Consider the following 22271-nt stretch of genomic DNA (forward strand, 5'->3'; position numbering starts at 1 on the left):
GCTCTTCGGAGGGAAGAATATTTTGAGATATCTGATGTATATTCTTAAATATACAGCAGCTTAAAACAGCAGCTGCTTTCTTCTTTGTAGCCCAGTCTTTGATTTTGACCACATTTTGATTTTCTTTCCTGTGTCATCTTGTGTGCATACATTAATAATAATAATAAGAGTAAGGGCAGCAGCATTTAGGTAGTGATTTCAGATGGTGAAAGTGCTTAGTGTACAATAGCTTGTAATCACAACGACACTGAAAGTTAACTTACTATTTATTTTATTTATTTATTTCATTTTTATACTGCCCAATAGCCAAAGCTCTCTGGGCGGTTTACAAAAATTAAAGCCGTAAAAACCATTCAAAATATAAAACAGTATAAAAGCATAACATAAAATACAATATAAAAACACAACCAGGATAAAATCGAGCAGCAATGCAGAAATTAATACAGATTTAAAATGCAAATTTTAAACAGCAAAGTCATCATCATTATCCCCCATTATAAAAGGAGCTCTGGGGAAATAGTTGCTTATAGAATCATAGAATAGTAGCATTGGAAGGGGCCTATGAGGCCATCGAGTCCAACCCCCTGTTCAATGCAAGAATCCACCTTAAAGCATCCCTGACAGATGGTTGTCCAGCTGCCTCTTGAAGGCCTCTAGTGTGGGAGAGCCCACAACCTCCCTAGGTAACTGGTTCCATTGTTATACTGCTCTAACAGTCAGGAAGTTTTCCTGATGTCCAGCCAGAATCTGGATTCCTGAAACTTGAGCCCATTATTCAGTGTCCTGCGCTCTGGGATGATTGAGAAGAGATCATGGCCCTCCTTTGGGTGACAACCTTTTTAGTATTTGAAGAGTGCTATCATGTCTCCCCACCAGCCAATCTTCTCTTCTCCAGGCTAAACATGCCCAGTTCTTTCAGTCTCTCTTCATAGGGCTTTGTTTCCAGACCCCTGATCATCCTGGCTGCCCTCTTCTGAACACGCTCCAGCTTGTCTGCATCCTTCTTGAAAAGTGGTGCCCAGAACTGGACGCAATACTCTAGATGAGTCCTAACCAGGGCCGAATAGAGAGGAACCAGGACCTCACGTGATTTGGTAGCTCTACTTCTATTAATGCAGCCCAAAATAGCATTTGCCTTTCTTGCAGCCATATCGCACTGTTGGCTCATATTCAGCTTGTGATCTACAACAACTCCAAGATCCTTCTCGCTTGTAGTATTGCTGAGCCAAGTATCCCCCATCTTGTAACTCTGCCTTTGGTTTCTATTTCTTAGATGTTAGATGTAGAACTTGGCATTTATCCCTATTAAATTTCGTTCTGTTGTTTTCAGCCCAGCGCTCCAGCCTATCAAGATCACTTTGAAGTTTGTTTCTGTCTTCCAGCGTATTAGCTATCCCACCCAATTTTGGGTGATCTGCAAATTTATCTAAGTCCCTCTCCTCCCCACCCCACCCCCCCGCCAAGTGAGTACATGAGAATTGAATTGGGCCCTTAGAGATTCATGGTTAGCTGTGTAATCCTATGTGTGTCTACTCATAAGCAAGTCCTATTGAATTCAAGTACACTTCCTCCCAGGAAACACTATACCAAGTGGGCTTTTGCATTATGTGCAGTTGTACATAAAGGGCTTCCTGTGATCAAGGCTGAGTGTATTCTGTGGGAAGACCGAGGCAGTCATGAGACCTTTATTTAAAAATCTTACCTTGACCCAGGAGATGTGTCTAACTTATAGGCCAATCTCAAATGTATCATGGTTCTATAAGGAGATTAAGAAGGCGGTGGCATTGCAATTCCAGCTACATCTGGGTAGCACTGACTATCTGGACCCATTTCAGTCGGGCATCTAGCTGGGCCATGGCACTGAGACTGACCTGGACTGGGGAGCTCAACTTGATTTCCCCAAGACCTTTCAAAGGCTTATGATGCCATCAACCATGGTATCCTTCTGGATTGCCTGATGGAGCTGGACATGGGAAGGGTTCTGTTGCTCTTCGTCAGCTAACACCAAAGAAGCCACAGAATGCTAGATTAGCTGCAAAAGACTCTAAAACGAAAGCGGAAATTCCTTGGGAATCTGAATTCTTCTCAAATTTAGGGTGCATGTGGAGACAAGGCAAGTTTTTAGCTCCGCAGCAGCAGCCACATGGAAGAATAACTGAAAACTACAAGGTTTGAGTGCCCCATGCGCACGAACTGAGAAATGCTCAGAATGGAACCCCCAGGATTGTGGGTTTCTGGGTGTTTAGCAGCAGCATTTCAGTGACCCCATTGTCCTGAGTGGTGAGTACTTCCAGAGGCACAGCCCTTCACAGGATTGCTTAACTTGTGAGAACAGAAATTTCTGGAGACCTTGTGATCTGCTTTAAAGTATACAAGCTGAGCATGGGGAGAAGAGCCAGCCAGCTGTAGACTCTGTATCAGCATCTACTCTCTAAAAGAGAATGGCAGGACCTCAGGATACTTCTTGCCTACCAGCTGTGTGTGCGTGTTTCCCATTCCTAACCACGGGGCTTGGTGGAGGGACATGCAGCAGTAGCCGTTAGCCAGCAATATTCATCTAAAGAAACGTTGCCTAGCCATCTGTCATTTGTATAGGCAAAAAAACTAATTCAGTCGTCCCCAATCTGGTGGTATTCAGATGTGTTGCCCCACGAGTCCCATCATCCCCATCCAGCTCAACCATAAAAAGGCTGCTTCTCTCACTTGAATATTCTGAATTGCATCAGCCAAGACATCTACCCCGGGGGTCCACAATGCTCACCCCTCAGGGACCTCCACTGACACCTGTGGAGCTCTCTACTCCCTTCAACAAAATTATTTTAAATTTAAAAGAACTTGAAAAACATCAGGTTCTTCCTGTTCCTGAACCTGCCACCAGTCAGCTGTTCAGCAAGTAGGAAAAAGGGGGGGGGGAGAGTTCTTTCCTTGCCCCATCCAAGCTTCTGACCACACAGACCTTTCCCCTATGCTCTCCCTATCTCTCCAACCCCTTTCCTTGCTAATTCCCTTCCTTGTCCCTAGCCTTCTTTGTCTCCTTTCCTAGCCTTGCTCTTTCTCTCCTACTTGCCCCTTCGTCTTGCTGTTTCTCTCCATTAGCAGCCTCTAGCCTTGCTATTCCTTCCTGCCTCTTTACTTCACTGTTTCTCTCCACTCCTAGCCTCTAGCCTTGCTAATTATCTCCCTGCCACCTCTTGAGTAGCCAGGTCCCAATTTCAGCCATTATGCAACCAGTGAGATCCTCTGGGGGCCATTTTGTGGTGGTGCCCACAGCTGTTCCTCAAATTTCCAAATGTGCCCATGGGTCCGAAAAGGTTGCAGACCCCTTGGTTTATACTTTCCCCTTCCTGTACCTTGTGGCAGGTACAGAAGAACATGCTGGCAAGGTGCCACACCCCAAAACAGCATGACTCAAGCTTTGCAGTCAGAACTTCCTGTAGTATGGATTCCCTGGTATGGCGCTCAAGGGCACTGTGGGTTTCCCAGCAAGGTTGATCCCCTGTATGAAAGCCCAACTCACAAAAGGTGTTCTTAATGGGTTGGGGAACACAACTGAGACGCATTTGTTTTAAGGATCAATCAACTTGAAATCAGTAGCTTTTGGAAAGACCAGGGCTGCTTTTTCTGTCTTTCACCTGGGATGAGTGCTTGTGTCAGCAATAAGAGGAGAATCGTCTGTGACAGATCAAGAAGCATAACATCCTTTGAATGATCTGAGAACAGATCTACATGAGTGATTTATTGCATGGTCGCGATTACTCATGGAAGTTTGCAGGTCCTTTAGGTGATGTCGTCAATCTCCAGGACATCTCCCACGCTTTCCCCAAATCAGCCCCGTGTAAAATTAGCCCCATTGGCATTGTGCTAAAATGCCACCACTAGATGGCACTGTTTCATTGAAGTGAATGGAGCTCACAGAGAGGAAGTATTCAATTCAAACCACATGGCTGCCCATGTAATGGTGCTGATCATAATCCCAGAAAGAAAGCAAAAGCAGAAAGCCCCAGTAAGGCAGTGGGATTTTTTAAAATGTAGAGAAGTTCTCTGTTGCCAGAAGTTAAATGATTTAACAGATTCACCTGATATGCTTCATCTGTTCTTTTAGCTTGAGTTACACAATCTTCTGAACTTGGTGCCCTCCAGATGTTTTGGTCTACAACTCCCATCATCCCTGGCCATTGGCCACACTGACTGGCAGTCATGGGAGTTGTAGTCCAAAACATCTGAAGGGCACCAGTTAGAGAAGGCTGCCACATAAGAAATATGTGCAATTTCTTCTAAGAGGACATGTTAAATTCCAGGAGTACAACAAGCTAGCTGAAATTTTAGCTCCTTTTCCTTAATGATTTTAGGCTGGTTCTCACATGATGTATACATCAAGTCTTGGGGGTAGTTGCACATGATACCTTATAGTGAGTTTGACCACTTGTCCGTGTAGCCTAGAATTGACCGTTTTGACTTGTCCGTGACTCCTGTGTATGTCTGGTGAGTTCCATGTGTGAATGGACCATCACACATCTGACACTCCAGGGAGAACCCTTGTGCATTCAGGGAACTTGAGCAGCATACAAGCATGTGCGAAACCAACTCCTAGCGCTGGACATGTTGAAAAGGCTCTTGTGAGAATTACTGCATTAGAATTTTTTGTATCGCTGGTCATCACCCGCAGACCCTGGCGGTTGATCTCCAGTGAATCTGGCTGATTCACACATGCAGCTCATCACTGTTCTTGCCATCATATGGGGATCAATCAACACAAGACAAACTCTCCCTTGCTGCCTGTTTGCTCAGCCTGCCTTTTCTTCACTCAAGCAGACCTGATTATCCGTTCTCATGAATGAGCAAGATGTGTGCGTTGTGCCATTACAGATAGGGCTGGCAGTGATTCCAATCACTGTGATCGCAGGAATTGACGCCATGACTTTCTGTGAGTTGATGTATTACTCACAGTGTATTACTGAGATGTATTACTCACATGAATGTATTACATTCATCTGTGTGAACAGTGTCAAACAAAGATCTGCATGGAGAAACAGATCATCTTTCTGTAAACCGCCCGGAGAGCCCTGGCTATGGGAGCGGTATATAAGTGTAATAAATAATAATGTCTAGCTCCTTCCTATCTCTCCTCTCTCATCTCACACTATTGCCCCGCTCGTGCTCTTCGCTCCTCTGATGCCATGTTTCTCGCCTGCCCAAGGGTCTCTACTTCCCTTGCTCGGCTTCGTCCATTTTCTTCTGCTGCCCCTTATGCCTGGAACGCTCTTCCAGAACATTTGAGAACTACAAGTTCAACCGCAGCTTTTAAAGCTCAGCTAAAAACTTTTCTTTTTCCTAAAGCTTTTAAAACTTGATGTTGTGCAGACTTTATACTGTTAGTTCTACCCTACCCTGTGCCTGCTTACCCTACCCTGTGCCTGTTTGCATTCTCTTCCCCTCCTTATTGTTTTACTATGATTTTATTAGATTGTAAGCCTATGCGGCAGAGTCTTGCTATTTACTGTTTTACTCTGTACAGCACCATGTACATTGATGGTGCTATATAAATAAATTAATAATAATAATCTTGTGTGGACAGGCTATATGTCTGCAAAGTCAAACAAATCCTCCTTCTCTTCCTCTGCGCGTGGGCCCCTGCTCCTCTCCGGCTGGAACACAGCAGGCTAACAAATCCCTTGAGCTGTGAATGTACACTTACATTCATTGCTTGTCACTCTACAGTCTGTCCAGCCCCTTCCTCCTCCTTTTTCTCCATGACCTGGTCTCTTTCTCCATCTGAGTGCTGTACCCTGAGCCTGCTGGCTGGTCTGTCTCTCCCCATTTAGCCAGGAGACGCAGGTTTCTCTGGAGGTGGAGGGGACCTGTTTAGGAGTGGAGATTTGAGAAGCTGAAGACGGGCGAATTGCTACCCGGTGGAAGAAGGACAGGAGAAGCTTTCTGCTTTTTCTTTTTGGAGCTGAGAAGAATTAAATTGTGACAACTATGGCTGGATTCTCAGCCCTTGGATTACTTTTTCTCTTCCAACTGCTGGCCACCTCCTCGGCTCAGGTAAGGATTTGTCCTCCTATGCTTTTCAAAAGAGCAAACTTTTACAACTTATGCATTGGAGACATCTACCAGGTTGCAGCAACTCCGTTGTCGAGAACTAACATCTGCATCTTGCACACACAAAACAGAGAAGGCATCACTCTTAACTTCTGTGTATCGGTATATGAGGCTGCAATCCTACGCACAATTGACCAGGAGCAAGTCCCCCTGAAAGCAGTGGGGGTTACTTCTGGATCAACATGAAAAGGATTGGCCTGTAAGAACAGAGACTTCATTAAATAGCAATTAATCTGCCATATTCTCCTTCTTGTACACACAATTGGATTAGTAAAAGAACAGGAGTGAACTTATTCTTCCAAGATACACTTATGGTTATGGCTGAAAAAGTAGACCGTGGTAGTATTGTTGGGTTTTCATGTATTTCATTTATTTTGGCATTGATGTTGGATGGTATGTATTTAAATCACAGGCTACATCACAAACAAACTGCATTATAACTTTCACAGTCCACTCACCTCTATTTTTTCTTCTTCACTAGGCAATACAGAGGGAGACTGAAAGGAGGGGGGAATTGACTTGAAAGGAACCATTTTTGTTTAACATAGAAGCGTAAGGTTTCACACTGAACAAAAACTCCAGTGTTCTGTATTTTCAGACCTTCTCCCCTCCACACACACAGAGCTTCCTTTCTCATCAAACCATATACTTTGAACTCCCATTTAAGGGGAAGAAAACATTCTATCAAGTCATTCACCCTGTGAAAAGCGCAGTTGATCTAAATACATACCATCCAATATCAATGCAAAATAACAGCTGAGTAGCGGAGAAATTATAAGGATCCTTTTCTCTTAAAGTTCCCCGGTGAACTTTTTCCGCAGCCAGGTTGAGGAATCTGTAGCTGCCCTACCTCAGCTATGAGCAAACCTTGCGGTACAATGAAAGCTCTGTTACTCCCAACCTGGTTGCAAGTTACTCTCTGGGGCTTCCTCCCCCGCTCCCGCCCCACATAGAAAGACATTTATAGAGTTTTCCCTCTCCTTGAAACCGAAAATCAAACACTGCCTGCATTCAGGGTTTCCATCCCCGTAGAATTCAACGCAGCTCATTGGCAATTAATGACATGCCTCTCCTGCCTCCTGGTCTTATTTGTAAGAAGACAATTTGCACATTATTGTAATTTTAGGTGTACCCCGTTATTCGAAGGTGGCTACTTTAAGTTCACCGTCTGTAAAAGTCGACACAATCCGGCTTAAAGTGTCCAATTAAAAAGTAATTGGGACTTCAGTATCCTCTATTTTTTTCTGCATTGCAAGCCTTGTTCTAGCAAGGAGGCCCCTGGCTTATTATCCAGGATGGGGAGGGGAGGGGCAGTTTTTGAATCCCTTTGAACCTACTGAGACAGAAACCAATCTAAACAGGGATGGATGAGCAGCCATACCGATGAGAGATGGGGACTAAAGGAAATCTTTTGAGGGCCCATGGGGGGTGGGGTGGATAGTGTGTTGTGCTGCACTGGCAAGACCAGGGTTCAAATCCCCGCTCGGCTACAAAGGTTATTCGGTGGTCCTGGGTAAATTGCTGGCTCTCTTAGCCTGACCTACCTGCCGTGGTGGTAATTTGGCTAAACTTGGTGGAAGGGCAAAAATACAAGTGCCATAAATTCTAACTGGTTGGGCAACTTGTAGAGTAGCTTTTCTCATTTCTGGGGAAAAGTTGGAGGGGTGGCAGTAAATGTAAGGTCTGGATTTATGCGTGGGTGGCATGTGTGCGTCTGGATTAGTGTGTGCATTTTAAAGCATGATGTCTGTTTCAAAGATGACTCCCCTTAGTAAAAACTAACCACCTATAACAGTCTTCCCCAACCTGGTCTCCTCCAGATGGTCTGGACTTCAGTACCCATCAGCCCCAGCCAACATGGCCAATGGTCAGGCATGCCGGGAGTTGTACTCCAAGACATCTGGAGGTCACCAGGTTGTGGAACGCTGCCCTAGAAAAGGAGTAAAAATGGGTGCAATAAGTTTTATCAAAAACTGGAAGCTGGAGTTTCCTTAGGATCTGAACACGTTTGAGGATCTAGAATCCCCCGGTGCCTGCCCCAAACCGGGAATTTGAAGTCTCTTGTTGCTTCTGACATTTCCAATCTATTTCCATGTTCCGTCAGTTGCAAGACCTCACTCTTCTTCTCTCTCACTTCCCAGAGGCCAGGTCCACGAGGCCCTCCTGGACCACGAGGACTCCCGGGAACACCTGGCAAGGATGGCATAGATGTAAGTACTGGGCAGCTCAGGATTGGACCAAGCTAGAGGGAGAAAGGGGTGGAGCACTGGCTGGGCAACCTAATAGGTTGATTAGAACTGCTGATGGTTGTAGAAGGAAGGACCAACCCCCTGCCTGGCCCGAGGACTTCTGTGTGATTGTGTAGAACTCGTCTCTTTCATTTCTCCTTTCTGAGAGAACCTGAAGCCATTTTTCTTCAAGCACAGAACATCTCGCTCATTTCAAACATACCTTCCGATCAAGACATCTCCCTTGGGAGAAAAATGGCCACAGTTTCTCTGATGGTCACCTGCTTTTGTTGACTAAATGCAAGAATGGCGATCAACAATTCTTTACAACTCAAATCTGCATCTTCACAACTAGGTTGGACATTTTCAAGGGTGCACTTTGTGAAAAGGGCTTGTTTTAGGTTTTGATCACCCCAGATGTGGCCTAATTAAACCACATTTGCCGTCCCGGTTGCGACAGCAAGCAGTGCGCAAAGCTCCTCCTTGCGCCAGCCGAATCGACTCCCTTCATGCTGGAGGAAGTGAAAATGGGCAGAGGGGCAGGACAATGATATCAGTGGGCAAGGCCATGCCCACGGATGTCATCCGGCCCATGGAAATCCCATGAGGGGCAATTTGACCTGCCACCAAAAATCAGTTCTGCACCCCTGATCTCAAGGGCCAGGTTTTGGAGCTGTGCATAAGGAGGAAAGAGCAGCTCTTTCACCCATGTGAGTGGAATTGAATTCTGCTTGGGTGATGGGAAATTGGGATCCAAGCCTGAGTTTCTCTACTTCATTGGCTGCCACTTATTGGGGTGAAGAAGTCCAGAGCATCACAACAATACGTTACTGCATGGATCACCAGAGATGACCAAGAACTGGGGTGGCAGGGGAGAGTGCAGGGGTGCTGTTTCCAGTAGCAGGTGGCTACCAGGAGCAGGGCCTTCTCTGCCGTGGCACCCCGGCTGTGGAATGAGCTCCCTAACGAGTTTGCCCGGCACCTACGCTATACTCTTTTAGAAGCCAGGTAAAGACCTTTTTTTTAATTTTCTCAGCATTTTAACAGTTAAGCAATTTAATTTTAACTTTGCTGTTTTAAATTTGTATTTTAAATCTGTATTGATTTCTGCATTGCTGCTTGATTTTATCCTGGTTGTGGTTTTATATTGTGTTTTATATTATGCTTTTATACTGTTTGTTTTATATTTTGAATGGTTTTTATGGTTTTAATTTTTGTAAACCGCACAGAGAACTTCGGCTATTGGTTGGTATAAAAATGCAATTTATTTATTTATTTATTACATTTCTATACCGCCCAATAGCCGGAGCTCTCTGGGCGGTTCACAAATAAATAAATAAATAAAAGGTGCCTGAAAGCACACAACTACCCAACACACTAGTGAAGAGAGATGATCAACAAGAAACCCATTTATTATTATGCAAAAGTTATAAAAAGGCTGATGTATCCCACATTTGTTTAACAATAGTGGTGTTGGGTACTATAATACAATAAACCAATAATTGGAATAATATTCCTACTTAAAGACTATACAAGTCTATAATATAGCCCAACAAAATCACACTAACACACTTTAGTATATTTGACACATATTTGTGGTTTTAATTTTTGTACACCGCCCAGAGAGCTTCGGCTATTGGTTGGTATAAAAATGCAATAAATAAATAGCCATTTCAAATTAGTAGGAAATAAGAAACATGTATTTATTTATTATTTATCTCTTGTCTTTCTGCCACAAATGGCAGACAACAATAACAAAATGCAGGTTAAAAACAAAAGCTTAATTAAAATATGATATAAAACAGATCCATAAACCGCAATTAAAACTCACAACAAAAGAGATAGAAAGCACTCAACCAATTAAAAAACAAACTAGCAACAGGCCAGTATACATACCAAAGGCCTGCCTCAATAAAAGCATATTTGCCTGCTGGCGGAAGGACAACAGAGAGGGGCCAACCTAGCTTTTCTCCGCAGGGACTCCCAAAGTCTGGGAGCGTTCACCAAGAAGGCCCTGTCTCGTATCCCCACCAGATGCACCCTTAATGGCAGCGGTACTGAGAGAAGAGCCTCTCCCAGTGATCCAAAAACCCAGGCAAGTATGGGAGATATCAGGTAGCCTGGTCCCAAGCTGTGTAGGGCGTTAGAGGTCCTAACGTGCACGTTAACTGAGCCCAGAAACAGGCTGGTAGCCAAAGAAGCTGTTGTAACAAGCGAGTCATGTGCTCCCTGTAACTGACCCTTGTCAACATTCTGGACCAGCTGAAGTTTCTGACTTTGCAATGGCAAACCACCACGTTCAGCGCATCACAGTAGTCCAAACAGGCTGTAATTATGGCATGCATGGCTGTGGCCAGATCAGACATCTCCAGGAATGGGCCCAGTTGGCTCATGAGCCTCAAATGCACCCCTAGCCACCACCAAGACCTGGGCATCCAAATTCAGGACTGAGTTCAGGAGTACATCCAAACTGCCAGCCTGAGTCTTCGGGGAAGTGTAACCTCTGATTAACACACTCGTTTAGAAAAGCTGTTATTTCCTTCATAGAGAGCCTGCTCTAGCTAAAAAGGAGTTTGAATTGCAATGGAATTATATGTTTTTGCAGGAAGGTTTTGCATCTCTTATGACTGTAAATATATCCCCATGGTAATCCACTTAAAATATATTCCAGCAGGGTGTTGGACTAGATGGCCTTATAGGGCCCTTCCAACTCTACTAGACCGTTTTACTGCTTTTTAGTTGGAATAGGATCTCTCTAGATGAAATAAGAGTTTTTCTACATGAGGCTACTCGGCTGTTAATTCACTGTACTTTCAGTTTCATCACAGAATTGAGATCTGAGCACTACACTAGGAGCGTTTCCTTTCCTGCTTTTATCACCACATAAGCTCTAGGTGGCACTGTGGTATAGTGGAATATTGCAAATACATAAGAAGAAATCACACTTTCTTTTGCTTTCACAATTCCATGCTGCATTTTCCCCATGCTAATGACATTTGCCAAAAGTGATGCTTAGACACAGAAGTGAAAATAGAGAATCACTTAGTTGACTAAAGAACCTGCAAACATCTGTGAGTAGGGCATGGCAAGCACACAATAAATTTATTTATATTATTTATTTATTTAAGGATTTTTATGCCGCCACTCAGCCAAAAAAGGCTCTCACGGCGGCTTACAAAAGTATTTCTTGACAGTCCCTGCCCACAGGCTTACAATCTAAAAGACATGACACAAAAGGAAAAGGGATTGGGAGGGAGGAGGAGGGGGGGAAAGCAAAGCAAATTCAGGCACTACAATCTTAGTTGCAAAGTTCAGCAGTGACAGTTGGCAGCAGGAGGGAGGGGGCTCTCAGCTGGAGCTGGACCCAGGCACGATGGAGAGGTGCCTGGCTGCTGCTTCCTCCTGCACTGGTGGCCTCTGCAGAGACAGTTGGCAGCAGGAAGGAGGGAGCTCTCAGCTGGAGCTGGACCCAGGCACGATGGAGAGGTGCCTGGCTGCTGCTTCCTCCCACACTGGTGGCCTCTGCAGAGACAGTTGGCAGCAGGAGGGAGGGTGCTCTCAGCTGGAAAGCCTTGTGTAAATGCCTTGTGTAGCAAAGCCCTATGTCTCTGAATAAGTTGTCCCAGGTAACATAGTAACATAAATGATGCTCTGGTATTTCCTTAAGTTTTAACCCAAAATTTGGCATATAGACATGGTCCAAGCAGCTGCAAAGATGAGTATGTATTTTTCCTCACTTCTGGATCAGAGATGAGAAACCAGCAAGCAGTTATGAGCAAAGGGATAATTCCAAAAATGCTTACATTAGTAAATAAAATTAGTAAATTAATTTTTGTGAACCGCCCAGAGAGCTCCAGCTACTGGGCGGTATAGAAATGTAATAAATAAATAAATAAAATTGGAGAGCCACCATTTTGGTGAACCCAACATGCTCCATCTTAAGCACTTTCTTGTCTCAGTGTTGCCTTTGAGAACAGAAATACTTTTATGACTTTGTTTCAGCCCCATAAAGTTTGGGACAATAAACCCCTAAAAAAAAAAAAAAAAAAAGCTGGTGTGCTTGACATAATCTAACAAGGTAATTGCTTAGCTCTTAAGAACAGAAAGGCTCTGCTGTCAATCAAATGGGAATTGATTTAACTGACTTCAAAGATTTTAATGTGTCTGAGGGTTTTTAAAAGTCTATTTTAAAAAAAAGAAAGATAAAAAGGAGGAAGCAATTTTTACCTTTTATGTGAACTGAAGATAAATTTCCTGGGAATAAAAGGAATTTGTGCTGGGATCCCTTAATTGCAGTCTATTAATGGATGATGGTTATGACCTGACTTCTTTCTCTTAATATGTTTTCCTGTTCTATGAAGCATAAGAAGGATGGATTCGAGGCTAAAGTACACGTTAAATGTGTTGGATGTAGGTGATCCTAATTTTTTTTTGTTTTACTTTATTTAGTGTAGGTGCATGGGCCCATGTTCTGGATCAGGAGCGCTGTGCACTGGTGGGGTTTTTTTTAAAAGCCTTCCCACTTATCCACTTTCTCCTTCTAAAATGAAAGCCAGGGTGGCGCAATGGTTAGAGTGTTGGACTGGGACTCGGGAGTTCTGTGTTCTAACCCCCACTTGGCCATAAAGGTTTGGGCCAGTCATAGACTCTCAGCCTAACCTACCTCACAAGGTTGTTGTGAGCGTTATATATGCAGCCTTGGTTTCCTTGGAGGAAAAAAAGGTGCAGGATATAAATGTAATAAATAAATAAAAATAAATAAATAAAATTACCTCCTCCTCTCACACACACACGGAAGCTTTGGGGGGAACCTCCATGGGCTCCAATAGCCTTAAAAAAAAAGGACTCTCTCTATCAAAGAGGACACCTCACTACCCTACGGTTCATCACTTCAGGAGATCTGACAACCCTACTATCTCCTCTTCCCAACCTGCAATGCAAGTAAAGAGTACTCCATCTTTTGTGTCAGCATTGCTGTGAATCATTGGGACAACACTTCTGTTTGAAGGACATTTGGCTTCCCTGACATTCCTTCTTATGTCATGCTGTCAATCACTCTTTTCTTTGATCCCCATCAGAAGAACTGTGCTGAATTAGGCCAAAGGCCTATCTGGCCCACCATTCTGTTCCCTCAGTGGGCAACCAGATATCCCTGGGAAGCCCACAAACGGGACATGAGCATAATTGCCTCACTCTATTGTTACTTCCCATGGAGTTTTCCAAAAGCCACCATGGCTAGTAGCCCCTGATAGATCTCCCCTCCTCCATGAATTTGTCTACTCCCCCTTTAAAGCCCTCTAACTTGGTGGGCCGACTTAGCTTGTTCTTGGCAGCTTAAATGTTGGTGCTTGGTGGGCTTTGAGGACAACTTTATGAAATCCTCAAAAATGATGATGGTAATAGCTGGATTAACATTATAGAATCATAGAATAGTAGAGTTAGAAGGGACCTATAGAACTGTGCAGGGCTCATGATCCCATTGTTGATGCACATAATAACCTAGAATCATAGAATAGCAGAGTTGGAAGGGGCCTACAAGGCCATCGAGTCCAACCCCCTGCTCAATGCAGGAATCCACCCTAAAGCATCCCTGACAGATGGTTGTCCAGCTGCCTCTTGAAGGCCTCTAGTGTGGGAGAGGCCACAACCTCACCAGGCAACTGATTCCATTGTCGTATTGAAATTCTTATATGCTCGATTGGTCTTTGGGGATGAGGTAGGGAACATATTCCCACATGGAGAAAGCCATGGAATTTCTAACATTCAAAATCAGTAGTGTTTTTCCCGAGCAACATCCCAAAATTTAGCTCATGGTGTCATATTGCCACTGGATGTAAATATGGCAACTATATAGAGGCAGTAACCTATGTATTAATTCTACTGTCTTTTATTACATATTTAGGGAGAGCCCGGTCCCCCTGGCTTGCCTGGTCCAGCGGTAAGTATTTCTCTCATTCATTTTGCCCATGGGAGAGTTCAACAAGGGTACTGTGTACACATGGGGAAAGCCCCATGGTGGCTGTGGATCTGAGCCCCATCGGTTAGACAATGCAGGCACAGCTTTGCAGCTGCATTTTGAAAAAGTTGGGGATTTACCCCAACTTTTTCAAGGGGAGCGACATCAACACAGGGCTTTCACCATGTAATATGGCTCCACAGCCAATCCGGGGCCAACCCAGGGGCGGAGACACAAGGAAGAGGGTGGGAGCGACTCTCCGACCTGGACAGCTGCCCAGAAACCCTGCGTTCCCTCCTCGGTGTGGGATTATTCATGCCACAGCCTTCCCATGGCCCATTGCTCTCTGCATGACTCAAGAGGAGAAAAAGGGAATTTTGTAAATTCATCACACGTTGTAAAATGTTGAGGTTTGAGTGAATTTATTCTAAGCAGCTCTTTGTCAGATGTTACTATAGAGTTAGTGCCTTAAGAAAGTATTAACTCTGTATGCCAAATCATCGTGTTATATCTCTGCAATTGTTATATTAACAGTGCCTGCCTAATTAATCTGGTTTAGGGGCCTAAAGGGGCACCAGGGAGACTCGGGAAGACGGGGGATGCAGGATTACCTGGCCTTCCAGGAGTAGATGTAAGTATGAAAGTTTCCCCCTTTCCCCCACATTCATGAGAGTATTTTCCATATTTCCCAGAATGCTTTGTTGACCTATCAGGGCTGTATTCTAGTGTTCAAATTATGGACAGGATGCGGGAAAATAGAGGGACACATATTGAAAACCTCAAATGTCAAATATTGCCTGACTCACCCCACTTTTAGCAAAATCATGCCTTCCATAGTCTTCTAAAAACAATAGAAAGGGGGCTGCCCCCGTTCTTCCTGTAATTTGAGCATGATTGCAATTGATGAGTAATGTTCGATTGTGCTTTTGCATTCCCTGCGTCTGCAATTTGAGTGAACACATCCTCTCTATTCATTCATTTTCCAAGTGTGGATGGTTAAGGAGCCAAATTGGCATCTGCCATTCACAAAAGGGGAACTACCAGCATGTTCTGGGAAATCCCAAAGTTTGCAGAAATAGAATAGAATATTTTTGGGGAGGGCTTAAAGGGGGCAGGGGAGAACACCCCCCCCAAAAAAAAACAGTCCAAGGAGGACTGAGCATATTCAGTGGATAAGGGATGTTAATTGCTTATTGACTATTGACTGGGGGGATGGGAAGTGGGGAGGATGGAAAGCTGTGGGGGTGGGTGAGAAATGGACTAAATTGGAAGAGGGCATGGCTGGCTGGCTGGAAACCTGAATAGGAGAGAACTCTGTACTGCAACATTATGTTGCAGGTCCCACTTATTGTCTAGAACAGGAGTGGACAACCTGGTGCCCTTCAGATATTTTGGACTACAACTCCCATAATCCCTGACCATCCCTGGGAGTTGTTGGCCAAAAATCTGGAGGGCACCAGGGTGCCTTATCCTGGTTTAGAATGTGCATTTGGGTTTTATTTTTGCTTTTTTCGTCTGTCCTAGAATCTAAATGAATTTGAGCAAATACACAGCTCAAAACTCTCATTTTGTGAATTTGGGCAAGTCTTTTTCATTTTCTCAAAAGTACCTGAATTATTCCGAGTGATTATTGTCTAGAACAAGTCTCCCTTGAGAAGTAGCTAACCCCAAAGGGTGCCTATAAATACTGAATTAAAGAAATATTTATAGACAATTGAGCTAGAGAAGGTGTCAGTGCAGGGCTGTGTACTGCTAAGCATGTGGGCATCTACCTGAAGCCTGAGATCCTGGCAGGGTTGGGGCTGGAATTGGATGGAGCAGTGAGGGTCAATGCAGAGGCTAGGTCTGCTGCAGGCCTAAAACCAAGGAATCTCTCCAAAGGAGGGCTGGAGGAAGGATACAAGTGAGAAGTAGCAAAGTGGATAGCGAAATGGAAAGACGGAGCTTTTCTCCACGAGGCATTTATTGTGCGCTCGTGATTCCGTACAGTTGTTTACCAGTTCTTAAAATGACATCTTTCAGGTTCACTTCATTTTTTTCAGAGCATTTTCCCAGTATTTTTTTTTTTTCAGTACAGAGGGGGGGGGGGAAATGGGGTATTATTTCTGAGAGCGCTGTTTCTACTGGTGTATTTGCGCTATGGCACAGCTCCACCTAGAGGTTATGTAGCAGAAAAGCAGCGAAGGAAAAGCTCTTTTTGTGCAGAGCTCGGATTTGCAATGAAATACTGCAATGAAACCGAAAGTAGATACAGAGTTTAACAGCCTTGGGTAAAAATGCTCTGGGACAGGGACCAGCAAGCAGGGGAATGCAGGAAGAGGGTTGCATCTTATGTCAGTCCTAATGTTAGTCCCGTTCATTTCAATGGGTCTACTCTAATCAGATACAACCCAGAATAAACAAGCTGGTAGCAAGAGGTATGCAGAACAAGACTGTGGAGGTACACAACAAGGAAAGTCTGAGTGTTGCAAAGGCTTCACCCAGGAGCATTTATAGCCAGGTCAGTTCAGGAGGAACCAATAGCTTGTCTCGAGAGTTGCAGGGGTGGAGCTAGGAGGCCATTACTGCCCCTTCGTCCTTCTGTTCTGCAGCCTGGAGTGCCTTACCATCAGAATGCACAAGCGCAGTGCCTGTGAGGTTCTTGGTTTGAATCCTGGCCAGTCCTGACAGACGACTACTATGACATGATAAATACTTATTCCCTTTTTTTAAAAAAAAATGTTATTTTAGATCAGCTTTCCCTAATCTAGTGCCCTCCATATGTGTTGGATTGTAACTCCCATTATTTCCAGCCAGCATTTGGCCATACTGCCTGGGGATGATGGGATTTGGAGTCCCATGCATCTGGAGGGCACTACGTTGGGGCAAGGTGTCCTAGATGGCCATTCTTAGATCTGTCGTTTTTGTTCCTAATCGTATTTGATCTGCTGCTCTGCCTTTTTCTTAGGGTTTAACAGGATCTGATGGCCCACCTGGGCCAAATGGACCACCGGGAGACAGAGTAAGTACCAGAACTTTAAAAACTAGGAGGCGGAATGAGCCATAGCACCATCAGTGGCAAAATGTCCCTTGATTGAAATAGTATTGTAACAGTACCCTATACTAGGGATGTGCTCCGCTTCTAATCGGACCAGCGAATTAGAAGCGGAGCAGGGTGCTTCGCCTCCCCTTAAGGCGGAGACGAAGAGGATTGGGGGGCTGGCGGAGGGTGGCGAAGAGGATCGAGGTGAAGGCGGATCCTTTGCCTCGATCCGGAGCTCCGCCGGAAAGGTAAGTGGGGTTTACCGGGCCCTGCCGCTGTCACTGTCGCAGATAAGGCCCCCCTCCCCCTTGGTCCCTTACCGGGCTCTGCCGCCGTTGCCGCACGGGCAGCGACGGCGGCAGGGCCCGGTAACCCCCCCCCGCCCTCCTCTCCCGGCCTTACCTGGTACCACTCCCCTCCACTGCGGAGCTCCGATTCAGAGCTGGAGCTCCGCGGCGAAGAGGAGCAGAGTATGGGCGGAGCGGCGCAGAGCGGGCCGATCGGAAATTTTCGGATCGGCCCGCAGGGTGGAGCGGGGGGTCCGTGCACACCCCTACCCTATACATTATTGCACAGAAGAATGTATCAGTGGCACTACAGGTGGTGCAGCCAGTGAAAACTTGTGGCACCAGGAGCCGTGGCTCCACCTGTGGTAGAGGCTTGGTTCTCTCTGTGATGGTAAATCTTGTCTGGAGGGGACTGTACCACTTCAGACTACAGGTGGAGGTTCAAATCCTTCCCCGTACAAAAATATTTCTTGTATATAGCAAACTTAGCATGTTAGGGAACAAGGTGGGTTACAAATGTTTCCCCTGAAATGCTAGTTTTATGTATGGAGAGTTTGGGGTTGATATATATATGGTAGAACATTCGACACGTAAGCTACCATCTCAAGTGGTACAGTCCAGCCACAAGTTTACCACGCCTAATAAGAACTCAGCTTCCTCGAAAGGAACCCAAGATGAGGAGTTACCCTGGTTCTTCTTCATAACAACCAGTAAAGGGAACCACGTTCAAAGCTTTCCACTAACTGTCATGATCAAACAGGGATTTGAATCGAGATCTCTCCGAAATCCAAGACTACACTGGTTCCCCTGTCCTATTTGCTTTTTCAGAAATTATAACTCCCGGTGTAAAAACAACAACAGCGCATGGTGCAATCGGTTTTTGATGGTAGCATCAGGAATGTAGCTTCAGGAAGCATAAATAGCTATGGTCAGAACCCTGAATTACCTTAGGTTTTGAGGATTAATCCAGCCTTAGTGATGTCCACTGACTTTTAAAGTCCTACCAACTTTCTCTAATAGGACATTTTCATAGCAAAGAACATCAATTTACCCTCTGCATATTAAAGGATTAAAGAGATCTTCTAAAATTCCATCACTGGTTTCTTGTGAGAACTAGCAGCTTATATTGGGGGACTTTTTCATTTATTCAACCATTACAGAGGAAGGCAATGCAGACAATTTCCGAACTAGCCAGGGATGCAATCAGTTTAGGATCCATGAGAAGTAGACCAGGGGGAAAAACAACAACATGAAACCTGGATAAAATAAATAAATAAAATGCTAAGCTGGCATTTGTAAACAAAGTTAATCTTTATAGGATTACAGCCTGATCTTAACCGGGTGGGATTAATTATGCTTTTGAACTCTCAGAATCTGTCCGTCTGATTAAAGAGTTTTCTTTAAATTTAATAGAAAACAAAACCATTCTAATCTGGTTTGGTATGCAGAATGCCAGGGTGCCTTCCTTCTGATTTCCAAATAAATCATCCAGTATTCAGATGTTTCCCAGATCTAAGTCTCTCTCTGTCCTTCTAAACGCTTGATATAATTTCCCAAGATCCAAAAGAGCCCCAGAGAATATCTTCCAATGCTATCGTTAAAATATTTTGCACTTATAAACTTGAAAGGCGTCTTCAAAGTTGTTTGGAAGGCCTTCTGTTGTGTGATTGATAAACTCCCCCAGTGGAGGGAATTTTCTGAGGGGGGCAGGGGGTCATTTTCTGTTTTGTTATTGGAGCCAAATTGCCTCATGCATGAGTGAAAGTCTCTTCAGTCCGTAGAAGCAGGGCTTGCCAGTTTCACCCCCAACTACTGCCCACCCCAGCTCATCACATGCCATTCTGGAAGTTTCTCCCCACCCCACATTTGTGGAGTTTCAGTGAGAAGGGCAGCAGGAATGCACCCTTGTGTTCCTGGAATGCCACCCACTTCCCTAGGGTGACCCTATGGAAAGGAGGACAGAGCTTCTGTATCTTTAACAGTTGTATTGAAAAGGGAATTTCAGCAGGTGCTGCATGCATACAAATGACACCTGAAATTCCCTTTTCGATGCAACTGTTAAAGATACAGAAGCCCTGTCCTCCTTTTCATATGGTCACCCTACACTTCCCCTCCATTAATCCAAACTCCCCTTTCTCTCTGGCCTGGTTTGGGCATAACACCAAGCAGGTGCCCTTCAGATATGTTGGACTACAACTCCCATCATATGGGGGTTGTAGTCTGACATATCTGGAAGGCACTGGGTTGGGGAACACTGCATTAAACCATGGTGGGCTTGTTCAGACAACACTGAGGTCTCTGTGGTTAGCTTAACCATGCTTCTCTGTGGTTAGCGCTAACCACAAGCAGTACGCTCACACACGACGCCATTAACCCTGTCCAGTTCCTGATTTCCTTAACCACATGCTAACCACAAAGCAGTTAGATGAGCTCCTGAGTCCTCTGAATGCTCTTCCCCGTATCCCATCAGCCCTTGCGCTAAGAGACGATAGTTGCATGATTTAGGCTATTTAGGTCGCTCTACACTGCTAGCTCTATGATTTTGGCCCTTAATTTATTTTTATTTTATTTTATTTTATTTATTACATTTTTATACTGCCCAATAGCCAAAGCTCTCTGGGCGGTTCACAAAAATTTAAAACCATAATAAAACAACCAACAGGTCAAAAATACAAAATACAGTATAAAAAGCACAACCAGGATAAAACCACGCAGCAAAATTGATATAAGATTAAAATACAGAGTTAGAACAGTAAAATTTAAATTTAAGTTAAAATTAAGTGTTAAAATACTGAGAGAATAAAAAGGTCTTCAGCTGGCGACAAAAAGAGTACAGTGTAGGCACCAGGCGGACCTCTCTGGGGAGCTCATTCCACAGCCAGGGTGCCACAGCGGAGAAAGCCCTGCTCCTAGTAGCCACCTGCCTCACTTCCTTTGGCAGGGGCTCACGGAGAAGGACCCCTGTAGATGATCTTAAGGTCTGGCCAGGTACGTATGGGAGGAGTTGCATCGCATAAAACGCCTTAAGCCAAAGTTAGTGTCACTGTCCCTGCTGCAGAACAGAGTTGGTGAAGCCAACCACAATGTGCTTAGCGGAGGCACCTGGTTAAGGAAATCTCATATCAGACAAGGCTTTTAATCCTGTTGCTTAAACTGAAACCCTTAACCAGCACGATTAATGGGGTCGTCTGAACGGGGCCGGTGTGGTTTGTTGAAAGCTGGCTTGTCAGTGACTTGGTTCACACTTGACCACAAAACCTTGCTCCAAGACGTTCACGCTCTCAAAATAGATCCATCCCTATATTTGCCGATATAATAGGAATGCAGGGAGGAGACATTTGCAAAGGATGGGCAGGTGGGGTACTTAACTCCTCCTGGACCTCTTGATTCTCACCTGCACAACCATCCCAGCCTCCCTCCCCACCCAACGTATTCACACCGTTTGCTTATTCAGCCCCCACTCCCACCAGCCAAATTTGCAGCTCTGGCTGGCTGCTTTCCGTGGTAACGGCACTGAATTTGCAACATGAAAGAGGACTTCGTTCCGTTTTTTTTTTGTGTTGTCCACCTCCGTTTTTTCAGAGCTTTCAAACCTGTGATTCGTTTTACAATCCGCTTGTCGCAGCCTCATTTTTTTTAGCACAGCCAAAGTATTATTAAAAGTGCACATCTGCCTCCCTCTCCCCCATCCCTCCACCATTAAAGCTTTTAATTAGGCAAAATCGAAAGGACCCCGACAGCGATACAAGTTCAGAGTCCAATATAAGAGTGCCAAGTGTGCTCTCCGAAGCAGAACTTACATTTGAGAATTTGATCAAGGCGAAAGAAGACAAAGCAGCCCAGAAGCTCCGGCTATTGGGCGGTATAGGAATGTAATAAATAAATAAATAAATAAACCTGACGTGTATAGATGTACCTGGCAAAATTAATAGTTCGAGATGCAGGACAAGTTAGTTAATTTATTATTTACTTTAAGTATTTATTTATTTTAATCCTCGCTCTTCAGCCAAAAGTGGCTTACATGCAACCAGTAAAACATGTCACTCCCAGACTTACAATTTAAAAAGATACAACAGAAGAGGAAAAGGGGATGGGGCCAGAAGAAGAAAAAAATTAAGCCATGTTTTTAGCAGGGGTGGTGGAATGTACAGTGACCCTATGAAAGGAGGACAGGGCTTCTGTATTTTTAACAGTTGTATAGAAAAGGGAATGTCAGCAGGTGTCATTTGTATGCATGCAGCACCTGGTGAAATTCCCTCTTCATCACAACAGTTAAAGCTGCAGGAGCCCTTCTCTCTTTTGTATCTGGTCAACAGGACAGGGCTCCTGCAGCTTTAATTGTTGTGATGAACAGGGAATTTCACCAGGTGCTCCATGCATGCAAATAACGCCTGGTGAAATTCCCTTTTCTGTGCGACAAACAGAAACCAGAAACTGGCTTTTATATATGCCACAGTGAACGATGGTTTTCCATATGAATGCTGACATTCCCAGATGAATGCCGTGACTGTCCAAAAGCTTGGAGGTGGACCACTGAACGTTCGTAGGCACTGTTGGCCACCATTCGTCCACCTGAGAAGTAGGGAAATGTTTAAATAATTATTTCAGAGCAAAGACCAAGTCTCCATGAAAATTTGATGTAGCACTAATTTTATGTTTCGTTCTGGCAGGGTGCC

The 22271-nt window shown here is 44.6% G+C and overlaps 1 long non-coding RNA gene across 1 annotated transcript; it reads left to right on the plus strand.

Moving 5' to 3' along the window:
- Positions 1-5979: 5979 nt before the first annotated feature.
- LOC134394958 (uncharacterized) lies at positions 5980-17288 on the plus strand. The gene is made up of 5 exons (XR_010025213.1): positions 5980-6045; positions 8244-8312; positions 14233-14268; positions 14846-14917; positions 17234-17288. It is a non-coding gene; the product is annotated as an uncharacterized LOC134394958 (long non-coding RNA).
- Positions 17289-22271: the final 4983 nt, after the last annotated feature.

Source organism: Elgaria multicarinata, chromosome 1 (assembly GCF_023053635.1).
Source record: "Elgaria multicarinata webbii isolate HBS135686 ecotype San Diego chromosome 1, rElgMul1.1.pri, whole genome shotgun sequence".
NCBI classification, from domain to species: Eukaryota; Metazoa; Chordata; class Lepidosauria; order Squamata; family Anguidae; genus Elgaria; species Elgaria multicarinata.